The sequence below is a fragment of the Camponotus floridanus genome, unplaced genomic scaffold (genome assembly GCF_003227725.1).
Source record: "Camponotus floridanus strain SB8 unplaced genomic scaffold, Cflo_v7.5 scaffold17, whole genome shotgun sequence".
Lineage (NCBI taxonomy): Eukaryota > Metazoa > Arthropoda > Insecta > Hymenoptera > Formicidae > Camponotus > Camponotus floridanus.
Genome location: NW_020229292.1, coordinates 2,776,696 through 2,787,262, shown reverse-complemented (window position 1 = coordinate 2,787,262; position 10,567 = coordinate 2,776,696).

The window sequence follows — 10,567 nt, the reverse complement described above, 5'->3', positions numbered from 1 at the left end:
ATTTTTAATAATTTCATAGTTATCTCATAATATCCGTAATAAATCGAGCATCATGGAGCCCATTCCGCATCCTGTCCCCAATAATCATCACAAAGTTGGAAATGATATTCGACCGAACGATAATGCCATTGGAAAAGATAATCATATAGAAATTGAAAATTATATTATACCAAACGGTGACAATTTAAGAGAAAATAATCATCTCGAAAATGAAGATGATATTGAACCAAACAATGTCATTGGAGAAGATAACGCGGAATTTGAAGATGATATTGAACCAATCAATGTCATTGGAGAAGATAACATGAGATTTGAAGATGATATTGAACCAAACAATGTCATTGGAGAAGATAACATGAGATTTGAAAATGATATGAGACCAAATCATATTAATGAAGGTGAAAATCTAGGTGGAAATATACCCAATGGTTATGCCAGTAACGATCCTGAAGATGAAGATCAAGATGTCATGTTAAAGAGCTACCCATTCAGTTCATTATCTCTCGAACACATAAAAAATGGTACGTATATAAAATTTATTATTAAATTTAGATATGTGATATTTTTTATATTTCTCTTTATACATAATATAGTTCTATACGTTGGACTGCATCAATTTTTCGACGAATTTGAAATTAAGATAGCTAGCTGCCCTTGTTTAACCCGACCGCCATACAATCTTGCCGCAGTTGGTAAGAATAATAATAAACATTCTTGACTTTCTGTGTTATAAATATAACACATTTATATTTTAATAGGACTATCTGGTAATCCATCTATTTTAATAACGGGTAATGTACAGAACTTAAAGTCCGTCCAAATAAAGTCTACATATAATATTCGACGTCTATTACTACAACGTTGCTACAATTTCTTTGTCATTGGAGCAGGTTATGCCGCGAAGGAATCTATGCCTGCCAACGGTCATGTATGTATTATCGATAATTTTCACACAAAAAAGAACGTATCGGCTACTATAAAAGAAATAGAATGCAGAAACAGTTTATTGCTTCATTTTTACAATATATCTTGCTATATACATTAATGTAATTATATTTATCACTAATTTTAATACTCCTAACTTAACTTATTATATTTCTCTCTCTCTCTCTCTCTCTCTCTCTTTCTCTCTCTCTCATTATAAAAACCCATTTCTGTTATAGTTTACTATTAACGCAACAATCTCGCCACCTGAAAATGTTATTAATAATAGTTGTATCGGTTATGAGGAAGCTAATACTGGGGAAAAAATATTGAAAACCATCGATGATCCCAATAAAATGAAATGTTCTATGTTGGGTACCTTCTTTCTCAGTGAAGGCAAACCAGGAAACGTAATTGAAGTGCGCGCTAAAGGTCGCAGAATCAGTTATGATATCATAACATTAATACAAAATTGTCTCTATCATTATCAAAACGATCAAGCAATTGGTAAAAAATTATCTATATGAGAGTATAGTTTGATTAATTGAATAAAGAGATTAATCAACTATAATGAAATTGTTTGATAAAAATATTTCATCTATAAATAATTAAATTTTTCATATTTTAGGTCTAGGTGGCGTACTTATGACAAATGGAGGACGAGTGATGCAACTTATTACACCAGAAAATTATCCGGAAAGATTTCGTACAATACTAGATTTTTACAGATGGTTAAGATGTCATGAATTAAAAAGAAATCTAATAACTGTTGGTGCATTAATCAACATTCCATTCAATTATTTCGGACATTTGAGAAACGAAGGGCCTGTAAGTTACTTGTTACATATAAACAAGCGTTATTTTTAAATCATTGTTTTTAAATTTTTCATTTTTAAATGGAACATGATTAAATTACGAATTCTAGTTTTATTTTTTCTGCTTTTATATTTCCAAATTAATTATTATTTACATGTATTTTTAAAATCTCCGCTATCCATGTTAGGTAAATTAATATATCATATTGTAAAATTTCCTGCTTGTTATCTCGACTATTGTAACATTATTGACAATGTTAATACTTCATTTTTTATGATACATCACGAAATATTTATATGTCATAAGCTTTATGTTTTGCAGATTTTAGAAGTGACAGATGGTTTCAAATTTCATAGTTTCTCCAATCATGATGCAGTCGGCCAGTTTATGAACGATGTCACGCCGAATGAAACGGAGTACGTGCGTTACTTAAATGTAGCACAAAAATGCTACTCCGCTTAGAAAGGTTAAAGTTCTAGGTTCGCACAATGATTATGTGTTTTATTTTGGAATACAAGAAATTAAGAACACAATACTTATTAATATTTTAATTATAATGTGACTGAATCATTTAGATCAAATGATTTATGAATTTATTTTAATTAACGATGAAAAATAGTATCAACAAAACGTTAAAAAATTCGATGATATCTTTCCATAAACTTTCCGTCTTAGTCCTTGCCTAAATAAAAAAAATTTGTTAGACTTCTTTTATCAACAATTAATATCGATTTGTGTATGTACAAAAAGTACATATTTTGATAAATATGACTCTCTAAAAAAAATTAAATGACAACAATGGACAAATATAAAGCAAATATAAAACTGTATCTATTGCAGGACGTAGATTTCAATACCTAAAATTATTGTAATTCGTGATGGTATATATTTTATATTATATTTTTATAATATATTTTATAGTACTTTTTTAAAATATATTTTAAATATATTTATATTTTCTCAATTTAGAAGCTTCAAATTTTTTACATAGATTTACACATAACTTACTTTTTTTTAAATTACCTTCATCGCGTTGTTATTACATTAAAGACAATTTACGAGTTCGCTCGTGATTTTTAAATTTCTAAATCTTTGATATAAATATATCTTAAATATAAATATATCCATAATCTAAAATTATATTAATCTGTTATCATTTATCAATACGGTCTTATATTTGTTTATACTGTCATTTTTTTATTATATTGTGATGAATATGTTATATTCGGCAAGAATCAATAATTTGTTCCGACATATTTCGTGGGATTAGTAATATATATATACATATATGGATTAGAAAAGTAAAATAATATTTTTAATAAAAAAAAAATAATAAGAATATATTATTATATGATAATATATCATAACTCTCAAAATTTTTCGAATAAAATTATACTACAAGTAATTTACAAAAAGTTTGTGAAATACACTCACACGCAACACACACATACACACATACACACACACACACACACATGCACACACACACACACACACACACACATATTTATATTTATATATTATATATATATATATATATATATATATATATAATAAATTTATAAATATATATGTTCATATTTTACATGTTTATATATATATAATTTATATGTAATATAATTTGTTAATATAATATACATATATAATTATATATATTTTGCAAGCTTTTCATAAATTTAGTATTTATGTAGAAAGTAAATTTTTTATAAAATGATAATCTATAAAGATTAGCATTTATAAAAAAGACTACGCTTCTTTGTAAAAAATATAGTTTTACGAAAAACCATATCATGTTTATATAACGATACATATGTCACATTTAGACTCATATTTTTTACACTCATCACGTTATATTTATAACGTTATAATATATAGTATTAAAATAATTAAGTAAAAATATTGTAAAAAATTAATAGGATATCATCTGAATTAATTAATATATTAATCGTTACAGTACGCATATTTTATATTAATAGAAGATTATTGTAAAAAATTTAGAATAAAAAATTAATATGTGTGAGCAATGAAAAATGACTTTTATTTGTAAAGATCTAATTTGTAACATGATAATCCTAAATCAAACTATAGGCAATACGAAACTTTATTTCTCTGTAGCATAATAGATTATTCTTTTACTTCTGTACACAACTTAATTAATAATGTTTATTTTACAATTTCTATCTTTTACGCTCTTTTGTTTGTACTTCTTTATATTAAAAGCAACACAAAGAATTTATCGTTATAATGTTTCTACAATTTTTATAGGAAATGTAAAGTTTAGAAGTAAAGTATTCTGCGTAATTCGGAAGAAGCAAAACTAAGCATTCGGACAAATTTTACTGCACAATTTACATATCATGTATGTATAAATAGAAGTCGGAAAAGACGAGAACGTTTTGAAGATTGAAAAAATTCGTTTAAAAAATTCTTGGTGACCTTGCTCTGACCTTGGCGACGTTACCCGAGGTTAAACTCATAGCGCTAGTAAATAAATCTTTTGAAATCCTACAACTTTTATCTGAAACATTTTTTTCTGAAATTCTTAGTTTTCGAGATATTTCACCGTTCCGGTATTTTTTATAATTTACATAAAAAAAGGATAATGGCTATTGCATGACTATTGCATAATAATCTACATAAAAAAATTATATGTGCATATGTGGTAAAAATAATTAAAATTATTATGTACATATTATATAAATATTATACATATGTATATTATACATATGTGTGTGTGTGTGTGTTTGCGCTTGTGTGACAATTGATTTCACAAGAAATTCTTTAAATTTCGCAAAAACACATTTAATGGTAATATTTAATGATAATATTTTCAACTTTTGATTCCGACCGAAAATACGCCGAATCGGAAGTTGAATTCTTTTAGGGGAACATGGTACTTTTTATTACAGATTCAAATTATACATGAAAAAATAAGAAAATTTGTATCAAACGTTTTTTCTAAAAGTGCTTCTGTCAATCTTAAAATTGATCTTGAAAATAACTGTAATGAAATAATCCATTTGATAGAGCGTATCCAATTTACTTAAAAATTCTTCGCGATTTTTGATAAAAGCCATTTATTTTCATTTTAAAAGGGGTGTATGGGACGAGTGATATGGGACACCCTCTACAATATCTCGTAAATTTTTAATCATTTAACGATATTATTTTAACATATATGCAATATAAAAATGCAAGGAATCAATTAGAATTGAAATATATATATTTCTTTAAAACAAAAATAATATTCGATTAAAAAAATTATGTATTTAATCTACATAATAAGCGAACTTTCTTTGTTATTATCGGATTTGCCCATTTAAATCGTATAATTTCGTGTGCTTTTCTGAATGTATATTATAATACAAAAATATTATAACATTCCTTTACCTTTAAAAATACGAAATAATATTCCATTATACGTTTTACTCTCTTTGTCTGTAATTTGATAACATATTCAACAATTTTTAATAATTTCATAGTTATCTCATAATGTCGCGTCTGTAATAAATCGAGCATCATGGAGCCCATTCCGCATCCTGTCCCCAATAACCATCACGAAGATGGAAATGATATTCGACCGAACGATAATGCCATTGGAAGAGATAATCATAGAAATTGAAAATGATGTTATACCAAACGGTGATGCTTTAAGAGAAAATAATCATCTCGAAAATGAAGATGATATTGAACCAAACAATGTCATTGGAGAAGATAATATGGGATTTGAAGATGATATTGAACCAAACAATGTCATTGAAGAAGATAACAGAGATTTGTAAATGATATGAGACCAAATCATATTAATAAAGATGAAAATCCAGGTGAAAATATACCAAATGGTTATGCCATTAGAGATCCTGAAGGTGAAGGTCAAGATGTCATCAACGTGCTTTCTAGTAGAATCATTTTCTCTCGAATACATAAAAAATGGTACGTATATAAAATTTATTATTCAATTTAGATATGTGATATTTTTTATATTTCTCTTTATACGTAATATAATTCTATACGTAATATAATTCTATACGTTATTTTTTATATTATTTTATATATACGTTATTATTTCTCTTTATACGTAATATAATTCTATACGTTGGACTGCATCAATTTTTCGACGAATTTGAAATTAAGATAGCTAGCTGCTTTTGTTTAACCCGACCGCAATACAATTTTGCCGCAGTTGCTAAGAATAATAATAAACATTTTTGTCTTTCTGTGTTCTAAACGGAGTCGGGAATGTTACTTTATAGAAGTATTTAGTTACAGTTACAATTACAGTTTTTTTACTAAGAAATGTAACTAGTTACAGTTACAATTTACCGATTCTGAAAAGTAACGCGTTACAGTTACAGTTACTCAAAAACTAACGATTCGTTACTTTGTAGTTACTTCTTTGCAATAGAAATAAAAATATTAAATCTGTAAGCAGTAATAATAATTTAATGACAATCTTGTAAGTTATTAATTTAATTCTTGCAAATTATAGGAAATCTTAGAAATAGCATGCACTTTAAAGAGAGAAATATACATTTTATTTTAATTTAAAAATAGCTTAATAAAAACAAAAATTTTTATTTAATGTAAAAGAAAATTTTTATAAAAAAATATAAATTTATTGTATCGCCCTTATATAATTTCATTATTTTAAGATAGATAGTATATGTATATAATTAAATTTTTATTTTCTTTACTATATTTTTTATTATATATTTGTATATATATATATATATATATATATATATATATATATATACATCACGAATAATCCAAATTACAAATATTTATTACTATATTTTCTTTTAGTTAGTTTTTTAATATTTATAAGATATATGAAATACTCTGCATATCATGATGATTAACATATCATGTAATACTAAGATATGTTAAATGATTCAAAATGTTAAAAATTTTTATTAATAAAAAATGGGGGCATACGCATTGCATCATAAAGTATCGATAAAAGCATTTATGCGCAAGTACAAGGCGGTCCAATACAATGTGCAAAGATTAAAAAAAAATCTATATATATATATATATATATATATATATAAAGTAACTATTAAAGTAATTATTAAATTAGTTACTAGTTATCAAAAATATATAACTGAGTTAAGTTACAGTTACAGTTAAATTGAAAAAAAGGAACGAGTTAAGTTAGAGTTACCGAAAAAAAGTAACTATAAGTGTAACTTCGTTACAAGTAACGAGTTATTTCTCAACCCTGGTTCTAAATATAATACATTTACACTTTAATAGAACTATCTGGTAACCCAACTGTTTTCAAAGTGGGTGAAATACTTAACTTACTGCCCGTCCCATTAATAAATTCTACATATAATATTCGACGTCTATTATTAGAGTATGGCTACAATTTCTTTGTCATTGGAGCAGATTATGCCGCGAAGGAATCTATGCCTGCCAACGGTCATGTATGTATTATCGATCATTTTTACAAAAAAAAAAAACATAACGGCTACTATAAAAGAAACAGAATGTACGAAAAGTTTATTGCTTTATTTTTATGATATATCCTGCTATAAACATTAATGCAATTATATTTATCACTAATTTTAATAGCGCTAAATGATCTTATTATATTTCTTTCTCTCTTATAAAAATCCATTTCAATTATAGCTTACTATTAACGCAACAATCTCGCCATCTGGAAATGTTGTTATAATAGTTGTATCGTTTATGAGGAAACTAATATTGGGGAAAGAATATTGAAAACCCTCAACGATCCCAATGAAATGAAATGTTCTATGTTGGGCAACTTTTATCTCAACAAAGGCAGACCAGGAAACGTGATTGAAATACGCGCTAAAGGCCGCAGGACCTATTATATGATATCATATCATTAATACAATATTGTCTCAATTATTATTATTCTGACGATAAAACAATTGGTAAAAAATTATCTATATGAGAGTACAGTTTGAATAATTAAATAAACAGATTAAAGAATTATAATGAAATTGTTTGATAAATATATTTCATCTATAAATAAATAATTTTTTCATATTTTAGCTCTAGGTGGCGTGATAAATGGAGGGCGAGTGATGCAACTTATTACACCAGAAAATTATCCGGAAAGGTTTTCTAGAGCACTAGATTTTTACAGATGGTTAAGATGTCATGAATTAACAAGAAATCTAATAACTGTTGGTGCGTTAATCAACTCTCGAATCTTTTATATGGGACCGTTGAGAGATGAAGACCCTGTAAGTTACTTGTTACATGCAGATACAAGCGTTATTTTCAAATAGTTTTTAAATTTTTTATTTTTAAATGGAACACGAATTTACTTGGAGTACTTAATGATATTTATTGTTTCTAATTAGAATATTTGCTGGTATAATTTTATTAATAATTTTAATAAATATTCATATTTACTTCCCTACTACTGATTTTGATCAACATTATGTCGTTGAGTAATATACAAGATAAAATGCGTTTTAATTTCTTAGGATTTTAATTATATTGGGTAGGACTTTAATTATCCTGCAATGATACCCGATGCGTTTGTATTATAAGAATACTTTACGCATGATTACAGATTTTCTTATTGTTCTGCAAATCTGAGATATTTAAATTGTACTATTAATTATGCAAATGAGAGAGTTATTTTTTAATACGTAGATTAATATATTTTGTTAATATTACAAAAATAAAAGCTGAATTCTGAATTATTAATATAGTAACACAATAACTATAAAATTACATCTTAATATTTATTTATTTTATCATCTCTTAAGTTTTTTATTATGTTAATAATGTATATCAATATATGTATATTAGTACTGCATTAATTATTACTTGCTAATACACATAAATTAATATATGTATATTAATGTGTAATATATATGTGATTTAATAGTGGATAATATTACAGTATAGATTATAATTTTAATATAATTAAATAAAATAATTACGAATGTTGTACATAATAAAATATTATATGTTAAAAAATTTATATTATAAAATACTATACATATAATTAATATTTAAATATATTTGTATATAAATATTAACAAATTAACAAACAGTTATATTAACATATGTTATTAATAACATTAAACTCTTCAAGGTCGCCAGTAAATAAAATACAAGAAGTAATTAAAAACGACCACACTGGCAAATTTTATTAAAGTGAATCACGACGTTTCGACCATGATTTTGGTCCTTTTCGAGTGAACTACAAAAAATTATTTCCAATATTACACAAAAAAATAAATTACATTGATTTTGAAATAAAAAATGAGCGGCAAGTTAAATACATACAATAATTTAGTTAACTATTCTATCGTGAGAAATAAGGAAATCACTTCGTCAAGATTGTCATGTCAACCATCTCTATCAACACACAGAGAAAGACTAGACAACCTTTATTAGTCTATCATAAATATTGTTTAAATTTTCAGTGCCCTTTTGTAAGTTGATCGTGTTGTCAGACTTGTTTATAAAAAACATTTTGGCGATTTCTCTTTTTCTCACGTGTTTCTCATTATGTAAAATAACTGGTAATGACCAATCGAAGTTATGATTAAATTCAACTTTATGTTTACTGATAACAGAAAAATTACTTTCATGCACTTTTATGTTATTGCAATTTTCTTTTACACGAGTGCTTACATGTCTTTTTGTTTGGCCAATATATGACTTGTTACAATTTTTGCAGTCTAATTTGTAAACGACTTCCGTCATGTTATTAGTAAGCAGCCTATCTTTACTACGTTTAATTAATGCGTTGAGTTTTTTAGGCACATTGTAGACGACATTAAGACCTACATTTTTAAAAACGCGACCAATTTCACTACTCAGGCCCTCTACAATATGTTATTAATATCTTAAATTTGTCACGGACTTCCGCGAGATGATCGGATAGTCGCAGTCGGATGCGGGATTCGGTTTTCTGTGTAGGCAAGCTAATTACACTGGCAGTTTAGTTTAAAAAAAAAACGAAAGAATATTTATTCAAAAGAAAATAGGTACAGAGTTTCAATGCGTGTGTGTGTGCGTGTATGTGTACGATGTAAATTTTGTATGCGTGTGCGAGAATAAATCGAGTGCAGCGTGATTTCGGTGTGAGTGTATAAACTGTGCGCGGATATTCGGCGTGAATCGATTAATCGATAGGTATGGTATGATCGCTGGCGAAACGTTTAATCGGTGTGAGCAGTTCCTGCATCAGATGTAGAAAACTGCATCCGATGTACAATGTGGCGGATAATCGGTAGCTCGGTATCGTTTACATATAATGCGGTAGATCGGTATCGTTAATATATCGCAAAGTTCGGGAATTGGAATGCGTATATATATATATATGCGTATATAATATTTTTATTCCACATTATATAAAAATCTTTCTTAATTTTAATTTAAAAATCTGCTTCGTTATGAGAAAAACGATTATTGATTCGATCAATTTCAGAAATTTCTCATTGTTTTATTCTAATATCCATCATATAAATTTGAAAAAGTGAACAAAAACCTAAAAAATAATAGTTATTCATTATATTTTCTTACAAACAATACTGTGATATTATATTCTAGTATTAATAAGTTACGTTTTTTTATTAAATTGCTTAAAGACAATTTAACGATACAAACACATAATAATATAGTTAATAAAATTTTATTTGATGTATATTGTAAATTATATAAATTATCAAATTTTTGGGGATTTTAAAGGAATATACTATTTTTAAATAATATAAAAGAATTCAAGTATATATATTTAAAGATATTTTTGCATTCTACATAACGGTCTCTTTTGCTTTCGACCAACGCGAAATAAACAGTTTTGCCATCTTACGGCGCTCGA